The 11282-nt window shown below is 42.0% G+C and overlaps 1 pseudogene across 1 annotated transcript; it reads right to left on the bottom strand.

The window, feature by feature from the left end:
- Positions 1-7121: 7121 nt before the first annotated feature.
- Positions 7122-10287, bottom strand: LOC143607701 (uncharacterized; annotated as a pseudogene). Its single transcript, XR_013149022.1, has 6 exons — positions 10000-10287; positions 8431-8554; positions 8199-8334; positions 8069-8105; positions 7348-7578; positions 7122-7261 (listed from the first exon to the last, which is right to left on the bottom strand). The product of XR_013149022.1 is annotated as an uncharacterized LOC143607701 (transcript).
- Positions 10288-11282: the final 995 nt, after the last annotated feature.

Below are 11282 nucleotides of genomic sequence, written 5' to 3'. Positions count from 1 at the left end.
GGCGATCCTGCGCTAGGCCAGCAACAGACGTCTCGAGGACAGGAACCTGGGAGTTTAATAACTCAACAGTTTCCTTAGTCTTTTGTAGCTCCTCCTTATCAGACGCTGCTGCCGCCAAGATTTTTTCTTTCTCCGCCTGCGCAGCACCAAGTGCTTCCTGGCTGGACGCCGCCGTCGCCAAGGCCTCATCTCTATCGGCCTGCGCGGCCGCCAACTCCCTCTTCAGGCGCGCAACCTCGCTCTCCAGTGATGATTTTTCAGTGATACTCTGGAAGATAGCTTGGTCACGCGCCTCAGCCTGCTGTTCCAAGACACGCACTCTACGCGCGTACTTGGCAACTTCGGCCTCCGCCAACTGCTGCTTCTCCCGCGCAGCTTGGAGCTCATGCCCGCGCTTAATATAGGCGGTGTTGGCACTTGCTCTATTTTCGCTGAGCTCCGCCTGGAGTTTCTCAGCTCGTGCGCGAGCATCAGAAAGGTTCCAGGCAGCCACCTTAGCCTCTTGCTGGGCTGCCACAAGAGCATCGCGTACTTTAATATAATCGCGATGAAGCTCTTGGGAGGCAGCAAAGAAAGCTGACCCAGCGAAAATGTGATCGTTGAGCAAGTCAGCACGAGTGCGCTCCTCCTGATACCTCCTTTCAGTAGGAGGCACGGCATGAGCCCAGAAGTCCTCGCATACGCCCATGGATTGGAAGGAACTTTCTTCATTAATATTCCATCTCGGGCGATAAACGTGGTCACCTTCCTACAAAACACAAGAAATGTTCTAAGTCATAAAACATACTTATATGGAGGTACGCGCAGCGGAGCAACAAATTAAAACATACCTGCGGGGATGAAGCAGAAAAGTCAGCGCCAGCCCCACCAGAAGTATGCGCTGCGAAGACTTGTGGCATCGCAGGGCTGGCGCGGTCTCCCAAGGAGCCCTCAGCTTGAGCCCCCTCATCCTCCTCATCTTCTTGAATAGGCCTCTTCTCCTGCGACCTGGGGGCTCCAAACCAGCCTCGCGGAGAGGGCTGCGCGTAGGAGGAGGCGAGGGAGGTCTCGACGCCGCCAGTTCGGCGCGCAAAACGGCTTCCTGCTCTTTTGTAACCCCAATAAGGGGAGAATCAGCACTAGCAGGAGCAGGACCAGAACCAGCGGCGCCGCCAGCGGCGCCGCCAACGGCGCCAGGAGTGTCGCCAGCAACTTGTACGCCAGCTACAACTCCTATGAACAAATCAACAAGGAAAAATGGTTTATGACTGAATCCAAAAGAAAAATAAAGAAGACAAGTGTGCAAAACATACCTTGGCGCAATTCTGTTCGCAGCGGCGAACATCGCCATAAAATTCATTCTACCCTTTTCAGAGGGTAGAACAGGGGACTCCGAAGCAGCCCCCGGCGCAGCCTCAGCACCTTGTGGCGCCTGTGGCTCATCTCCTACCGTCGCCGGTTCTGCAAACATTCAAAGGAGGAAAGGTTTAATAACAATTCAGCCAGATGAAGATAAATAAAGTATACCTGTTGCAGGCGCGGCACTGCTTCTCTCTTCAGCCGCGCGAAAGGAGGAGGCGACGCCACCATACCTCAAGTGGACAGGAGGTCTGCCCACTCTCACAGGCAGGGAAGCTAAAGAAACCTTTGTGGTAAACACTTGGGTTTCCTTAGGTCCCTTCGTTTGAGCATGGGGATGAGCGACAGGGGTGTCATCTTTCTTCTGTTTCTTACTGGCCCCTGCGCCAGATTTCCCCTTAGCTTTGCGCTTTAGTAGGGGAGCCTCCTCTTCCTCCTCCTCCTCTTCCGCGAGCTCTAGCTCGTAGTTTTCAAGCGCATCTACAAAAACAACCAACAGAACTGTTAATAAACTTGGGTATTCTAAAGGAATGAGCATAAGTGCGAAGGCTTACCAGGCGCGTCACTGTCAAAGTCAAATTCCAGATCCACTGGGATGAACATGTCATCGAAGCGATCTGGGAAACCAACTTCCCCAGCGCCAAGCGCGACGGAGCCACCCTCCACTTGTTCATCATAAGCGGCAAGGACATAATCCTTGGTGACTGCGCAAAAACAAATCAAGTGATATCAGCAAAAGAATTATGTTCGCGCAGAAAAAATAAATAAACCAATGAAATAAACTTACACAACCCGTCGACTTGGATAACGGGCTCAAGCGCGCTATCGGCCCAAAGCTTACTCATGCCGACACCAACCAGCGCCTCCTCGCAAATTTTCTTCGCGGGGGATGGTTCGGCGGTCAGTTTCTTAACCCAGGCGCCAGTTGGGTTCTTGAGGACACCTTCATCCGCAGGCGCAGAAGAGATAGAGCGCATGGTCATACGGATGGGGATCACACCAGCCCTTATGTAAAAGAACCTCTCAGACCAGTCATGAAGGCTCTTGAATGAAACAGTGGAGCACTTCACCTTCTGACTGCGAGGAATGAAAGAGATCCAATTGTCCTGGATCTTGGGCTTGTAAAAATATTGAAAGCGCCGAGGAGTGGGTTCCTCGCGCTGGGATTTGCACATGAACTCAAAGTGAGTCACGCGCACGAGTCCAAACGGATGGACTTGGGATATATGAATCCCATAGAACTTCAGCAGTGCACCCACAAACCTTGTCATCGGGAGACGAAGGTTGCAGTGGGTGAAAAAGTGGCTATATAGGGAAATATAGCCGGCAGGCGGGTCCGCCGGCGTTTGCCCAGACCTAGGCAACATGCAGCCAAACAGGGTGGGAAAGCCCTGAGAGGCGATGAGGTTGTCGAGATCGGCCTGCTTCAATTTGCAGAGGATTTCATTCCACCTTTTGGTGGCCTTGGTCCTCCCTACTTCCTCCGATGTGGTCTCAACAACCCTCTTCCCTTTCCCCTTTTGCTTCAATGTCGACATCACCACAGATTTCACACGGCGTCTTCGAGAGGCAACAGAGGTGATTGAGGGGCTAGACGAGTCTGAACTATCAGACATACAACTGCAGCAGCAGATAATCGAGAAATCGAAAAGATGAAAACACTCAATTCAGAATATGAAAGGCAGAAACTCGAAAATTATCAACAATGAAGATGAAGATAAAAAATTTCCTAAGGGCCTCCTTTTATAGGCCCAGGAGAGAGAAATGTGGCAGCTGATCGGATTTCACGCGCCCCCACTCGCGGGTGCAAGCCAACGAGGGCGCGACACGTGTCCCTAACACTGTTGAGGGGACATAAAATTGTAACCGACCTGCCACGGAGCAGAGACGCGCCCCCACTCGCAGGTGCTAACCAATGCGAGCGCGACACGTGTTCAAGACAGCTGTGTGAGGGGACGTGAAAGGCAACTGTAGCACCTCGAGCACACGAAACGTCTGACATGTTTACGGCGCACGTCACCACCAACTAACCACGTGTTCGACCCGTCGTTTTCAACCCTTCGTTTTCAACCAAATGGATAGAAATTCGCGCAACGATGGAAGCAACCAAGAAAACGACAAAACCCCGTTTAAAGACAAAAATCAGTAAGTCTAATATCCATCTTACCGCGCTCGCGCGAGATAAGACACACATTAGACTGGGGGGGCTTGAAGAGGTATGTACCCGCCTCAACACCGAGCAAGGCGGGTCAACCCACAAGATAAAGACATTATGAAGACACAAAGCCAAAACCTATGCGCATGGCGCATACAAAACATCCTCAGGCATCATATGCCCAGGCACACATATGCTCGCGCATCACATATGCGCGCGGCGCATATCACATGCTCGTGCATATCACATCTGCCCAGACACACATGCTCGCGCATCACATATGCGCGCAGCGCATCAGCGCGCGGCACATATCACATGCTCATGCATATCACATCTGCGCATGAAATATCTGCGCGTGAGAATAAAGAGAACACCTCGCGCATCCTCAGGATGAGCGCATATCATACGTGCACATCATCAACCTCGTCCTTATCCAAATCAGGATTAGGGCAACCTTGATTGTGCACATCAGACAACCTTCCAGAAGGCATCTTTTTAAGGAGAAAGAATATGCTGATGTTGATAGCTGCCAAATGAAAGGTCGACAACTCAGCATGACACATGTGTTACCACGTGATTACAACCAACGAGAAAGCGCCAGGTGTCCCAAAGGACACGTGGCGCAGTGCGATTGGAGGAAGCCAACGAGGTTGAGCCCAACCGGTGGTAACCCTAGTTACTATAAATACAGCATCAACTCCACTTTGATGACACATTCATACTCAATCATTGACAGTTACAAGCAGTGATCACACATTCAATCATATTGAATCACATTCATTCACAGTCAGTTACATACAATCACACAGTCTCACAACCAAAGGGTATTGAGCAATTAAGCAAATACTCTTGAGATTCTCTGACACATTATTATCTTCTCCACAAATATACTGATTCTCACGCCGGAGGGTTACCCCAAAGAGGACCCCTCTGTCCCTTTCTGAGGGGTAAGTAACGGCGCTGTTCATTTTGTAGGTGGAAGAACACTGATCCAGAAGAACCATCGGTGAAATAGTATAATCACACCCGAGGAAAGTAGATCTGCTACCAGTGAGTAGATCCACGTTTCTTCAATGTACTTTTTAGCTCATAGAATCTTGAAGCCTCCCCCGAATCAATATAGTTTCACAAACCGATTACATATGAACTCACAGGATCAATATAGTTTCACAAGATTTATATGTTTTTTATGGTGTATTGATTTTTATTGGTCCCACGATTTATATCTAGAACATACATTGTGGTGTACGGTCGTACTCTCTCGTTCGCGTTTACAAATTAAATATTTGTATCCCATACCCTCAAGTTAAAAGATGGTTGGTTTTGTATTTGATCTCAAAAATTTTTATATAAGAGATTTTAAAAGCATCAGACCCAATTACAATTTATGTATTGATTCGTCATTCATCAACAAAGCGAGCCACTTAGTGAGCTACCCAAAATCAGCTCAAAACCTCAAATCAAGGCTAGCTTGAACAAGATAAATAAGCCCAAGCTTGGTCAGGTTCGCGAGCTTAATTAAATCTAGCGTTTAATGAAAACAATTTTAATGTACGAAGTGTGAGAAGCACTAACATAATTATGCAACACCAGAGCTTTATTATCACGCTGCAGTTTTGAAATAGCGTATTAATTACTCTAGTTTATTTTCTTGTAGCGTAATAGTTATTACGCTACAATAAATATTACGCTACAAGAAAATGCACTAGAGTAATTACCTTCAAAACGGTAACTAATAATTACTCTAGCGCTTCTCATACTTCACACTTTAAAATCTATCCGTACCAGATCCCACCTTATTAATAACTAATAAAAAACTGAGTTCGTGTTTTTAAAATAGAGATCGAAATGAACCGAGTTCAATCTACCCCTAATCATATTAACTTCAAACTGCAATGATAACACAAACAAGGCAGAATTCCGGTTTCTTTTTTCGCCTAACACTACGAGATCCTGGAGTTTCACCCTTTGAAAACCAGGCTCTGTGTTGTCATAAACACAAACCAAAAACAAAAAATAAAACATGAACACTGATTAATACAAAGCACCGTTGACTTTGTTGACCAGTGTATATACGCAAAACCGACGACATGTTTGTTAATTTAACAAATGGTGAATGCTGATTCAAATGCATGCCGGAAACCTATTCCAGCTTCGGGTGGCGATTTCTTTGACCCTCGGATGCTGGTGGAGCGAGAGAGGGGCGATAGAGTCAATTTACATCACGGGATTTCCCAAACCATGATGTCTCTGGTAAAAAATGACCTGCATACCGCAAAACATCAACCAACTTTGTTTTAGAAAGCACGAAACCACATGCATTCGTATAAATTTTAGAATCGTTACAATTATTTGATTTGACTTTCCAAAAGTCAAACGAAGCATTAATGGGTCAGTTTTGGGTGTGATTTGTCTCAAACGGGTTAATATAAAAAGTTGCATAAAAGAGAACATGTTAAAACAAGATTAAAATCAACCAAAATCTATTTTCTGAATGCGTTTATATTTGAAAATTCAGATTATTATGTCGTAATATCATCTTTATAAATATTACTAACACATTAAATAATTTTTTTTAAATAAAAAGAAAGGGGGCAAAAAAGTGTGGGGGTGAGTGGGTCAACCCAACCAGGCCTGGCCCATCAGTCTGCCAACCCAACAAGGCCTGGCCCGGCCCATCAATCTGTCACCACCTCTAGTTCAGTAGTTCATAAAACAAAAACAAAAATTCTGATATTTTTTAGTGAATGTTAGGGTCCCAAACCCATGTGCAGAGGCCAAAGAACCACAAGATCTTAAAAATATGCAATCTTGTGGCCACCACCATCCCCCCCCCCCCAAAAAAAAAAAAAAAAAAAAAAACATTAGTAATCATATCAAGAAAGACCACCCGCCATCTCCACTTTGGTGGGATGGTAAAGGCTTTGGCCTTTGGGTGAGAGGTCCAGGGTTCGATCCCTGGCAATGGCGGTTTAATGTAAATAGTAGGAGGAAAGCTTAAACATTCAAAAAAAAAAAAAAAAAAAAGACCACCCATGAGAGAAAAGGCCTACCGGTAACAGTGCTGTAAAGAACATAAAAGAATCTAATCTATCTTTTATAAAAGATCTTGTCAGCCAGTGATTATTATAACCAAGGACCAGATTCTGGTATATCTGTCGAATAGGTGGCAAAAAATAGGCAGGTGGGCCCAGTAGGGTAACGGGTTAAAAAAGGTAGCCTTTTAATATTGGTCCAAACGGCCGACCTGACCAGTCAACATTTTTTTACAATCTATGCATATTGTTAAATCTTGATGAAAGCAAAATCAAGGGTGTACCTCTAGAATGCAAAGCGAGTAATTTGCAAGGCTAAAGTTGAAGCCCGCCAACCAGTACGGCTGTTCTTGATCCTGCTGCAATCTAAAATTCCTGCAAAAAGATATTTCATAAACAAATAATCATACAAATAGACAATAAATTCTTTAAAGGTGACATTTTTGACCCATTTACTTATAAGGGTCGAGTTCGGTTATCTTTTTTTCTTATCATATATACATTCAGATCCGGTTTTTAACCCATTACCCAACCCAACTATCAGCTCAACCCGCCCATTTTGCCCCCCTATAATAACAAAATAATAATAATAATATTATTTATACATTGGTAAATTTACTCAGATTTTAACCAGACTTTCATCCTGCCCGGTGGTCAGAACCGCCACTTGGCATAATCTGCGGTGAAGGAGCGGGAATTACAAATTGTTGTCCTTGAATGGGTGCTGCAACGCCTGATAATGACATAAAAAGAATCTTTACACGGGTCGTGATCATTATTGTTAAAAGAATAAATCTTTTGGGAAAAAAACAAACAAACTGCCTGTTGGATATGCTGCTTGGATTGCCCTAATGGATGGAGTGGTTGTTGCGTTTACACCGATCCACCAAATTGCACAATCTGATGGCCTGGCAATGTGTAGCCCTGTAAACCCGTGTATCCGTGAGCACTTGGAGTGATTTGACCCATTTGATTGTATGGATATATGGGTGGGTTAACTGCTCCGTATATCTGGAGATACTGTTGACCTGAATATGGGTTGTAAACGCCCTGCAGATAAAGTGAATAACTCATTAGCTAACCCGGTACACCTTTTGACCAAAACTTTTAGCTTTTTAATACTCTTAAGTGTTAATTTCCGAATAAAATGACTCGAGATGTTATATGCATAAACCATACGCTTTGGATGACATTCGACTCGTTTTCTTTAATGCTAATTTTTTTAAAATGAGTTTCATATTATCCCTTTATTTGTTTAAAGTTTCATACTTACCATTCTAAATTTCATAATATTATATTTACTGTTTCAAAAAAATAAACATATCATATTTTCCCAATTCAATAGCAAATAACATAAAATCAGTTACTTATATTTCCTGAATAAATGAACAGTAAAACAATGTTATTACTATGAACATCCTAGCACGTAAATTTATCCGTTAATATGGAATCGGTATGTACGTAATTTTTGGTACACACACACATATATATATCCCTGTACATATATACATGTATATAGCAGTTTTGAAACGCTACTGACCTGTGGATAGACGTATTCTGGACCATACATTCCATTTCTGCACCAAAATAAAGAAATAAGGTTTTCGGGACTTGCATAGCAAAATAATCAAATGAGAATATAAACCAATGGAAAATAAAATGAAACTTACGGGTACGAGGGATACAGTAAACCTTGTCGGTAATTGTAAAAAACCGGTTGTTGGTAGCCATATCCTCCAATAGAAGGCACACTAGCGGTTTGTCCACCTCCAACATAAGGTATATGTGATGTGACATGTCCTGATACTAAAAAACAAATACATTTAGTATTTTGGTGGATGCAAAATGGCAAGTTTACCCTACCCTTCGGGTGAAATAAGTTGTTTATTTTATATTTCTTACCAAAAGGAAATGACGGACGAGGACGTCCAAGTGAAGCCAAATTACAATTGGCCCGTCTACCATCGATAACCGGAGCTGGATCCACACATGCTTTCGCAGCTGATTCAGGATCACGAAATGTCACCTAAAACCTCCATGCAAACACAATGTTATTTAATCGTGCACATATTACACTGTTATTTAACAGATTTTATGTGTTCTTGTTTAGTTTTGTTATGTTTGCGATTGCTTATTTAAATACCCTAAGTGCAAGGGAAAAATTGTAATTTTGAATTCCCAAAAACTAATCCATCTAAAATTAGTAATCTCAAACTACTCACTGAAAGTGAGCTTTGAAAGTGATTATTGTGACATAAAGACTCGTAATCTGATTATCAGATTACCTAATTAACCATCAATAATCAGTTTGCTTCAAAATATATCTCAAATTACCAACTAGTAACTTAAAGAATCAAATCAGATTATGAAATTGCTTAACTAACAGTAATCAGTTTTCTTCCAAAAATATCTCAAATCAGTGTTGTGAAAATTGCAAGAAGGCACTGATTAATCGCTAACCGGTATGCTACCGATTCGATTTCACCTAATCGGATCAACAAATTGGTAGTCAGTCAAAGCTGGTCCAAATCAGCCTAAATCGGTCACATTTCGGTCAAAACCAGTCAAATTTCGGTCAAAATCAGTCAAAATTTTTGAAGTATTCGATAAAATATCCTTATTAATTGGTAGTCAGTCAAAGCTGGTCCAAATCAGCCTAAATCGGTCACATTTCGGTCAAAACCAGTCAAATTTTGGTCAAAATCATTCAAAATCAGTCAAAATTTTTGAAGTATTCGAAAAAATATCCTTATTAATTGGTAGTCAGTCAAAGCTGGTCCAAATCAGCCTAAATCGGTCACATTTCGGTCAAAACCAGTTAAAATCTTTCAAAATCGGTCAAAAATTTTGAAGTATTCGAAAAATATCCTTATTAATCCAATCCGATTAATAAGTTTGAAAAAATATATATAATTTCGAAAAATTACATATAAAATTTCCAATCCGATTAATCCCTATTAATCACTAGTCCGTACACCACCACCCGACTGGCCCGAGTTCTCCCACAATAACCAGTTTCCCTCAAATGCAAAATTACTAACTTCTAACTTAAAGAATCATAATCAGATTATAAACTTACTATTAACCAACTTTAACCACTTTCCCTCAAAACCCATCTCAAATTACTAACCAATTATATACCATAAACAAAACCTATAGCCCTTATATTAATTTCACACCGCACAGCCGAGCTTGAGACAAGCTTTGACTCGTTAACGATGCTAAATGAGCTCGAGCCGAGCTCAGGCTCATTTAAGGTTTTCTCAAAATATTCAAAAACAATTAAAAATGTATATAAATAATTAACAAGCCGACGAGCTTGAGAAAACGACTCGCGAGCTTAGCTCGAGCTTTCGTAAGTCAAAACGATTATAAACTTACTAAATTAACCAACTTTAACCAATTTCCCTCAAAACCCATCTCAAATTACTAACAAATTAAACAAATAAATGATCAAAAACAGACACTCACAAACCCATAACCCTTGGATCGTCCAGTATTCTTATCATTAATCACAACCGCTTCAAGAATCTCTCCAAACTGCTCAAAATACTGACGCATAGTCTCACTCTGAGTCTCCCACGCAAGCCCACCAACGAACACCTTCGTAAACGTCGTATCCCCAAACGCCGATTGAAACCCTGAACTCGAACTCGATCCCGAGCCCGGAACCGACGCCATGGACAACGGCTGTTCAAATTGGTCACGGATTACTTCAATTCGACCAAAACCCAGGTTGTGGGTTGAAGGAATTGAGATTTGGTTGAGTAATTGGAAATGGGTCTGTTTTGATTTGGAAATTGGAGCCCTAGAAATTGGGAAAAAGGGGTGTTGGTTGGTGGGGTTGTGGTGAGGAAAGTGTGAAACTTTGTGGAGTTGAAGGTGGGTTTGATGGGTAATTGAAGAGTTAACAAGACTAGGGTTTGATCAAGAAAACAGAGAGTGATGATGATGAAGATGCAAAAGTTGGAATTGGTGTGAGCTGGCAAAGGTGATGATTTGTTAGGGAGAAGGAAGAGAAGTCAATGAAGAGGAGAAAATAAAATTGGAAGTGGCTTCCATTTTGATCCTTTTTTTTTAAAGATGAAAAACCATATAGTGAATGTACAATTAGCTAGGGTGCAAAATGTTTAGCTAGGGAGCTGAGCTACTCGAGATCGGTTTGTTAAAAAGCTTAATCGAGTCAAGCTTGATCTTCGAGCTTTAACGAGTACGAGTTCGAGTCTAAAACAAGCTCGTTTATTAAGCGAGTCCGAGCTTCACTTATCGAGCTCGAGCCCGCTCATATGCCTACTGTTTATATAATTTTTTAGAATGTATATTTGATAATTATTAATTAATATATATAGTGTTATGAAAAAATAAATAAAATAACTAAATAATATATATTATTTTATACATAAAATTATAATATAAACAAATATATAAAAAATTATTATATAAAAAAAGTTGATAAATAGTAAACGATCCGAGCACGAGCCGAGCTCGAGCTTGAAAATCTACTCACGAGCCGAGCTCAACATTTGAAAATAGAGCTCGAAACGAGCCAATCTCGAGCTCGAGCTCTGTGTGAGTTAAACGAGCCGAGCTCGGGCTCGACACGGCTCGTTTGCGTCCCTAGGTTTAGTTAATAATGATCTACAACACGTATATGGTCGTTGTTTGTCATTGGGTTACTCTGAATAACCGGGCTTTTATCTGTTGATAGTTTAAAAAATAATGTATATGTTTCTACTGGATTAAAGGTTTGGTTT

The sequence above is a fragment of the Bidens hawaiensis genome, unplaced genomic scaffold (assembly GCF_021521415.1).
Source record: "Bidens hawaiensis isolate Kalapana, Puna unplaced genomic scaffold, B.hawaiensis_p1.1 tig00085529_1, whole genome shotgun sequence".
NCBI lineage: Eukaryota > Viridiplantae > Streptophyta > Magnoliopsida > Asterales > Asteraceae > Bidens > Bidens hawaiensis.
The sequence above is the reverse complement of the archived record's forward strand: the minus strand, read 5'-3'. Positions and strand labels throughout refer to the sequence as shown.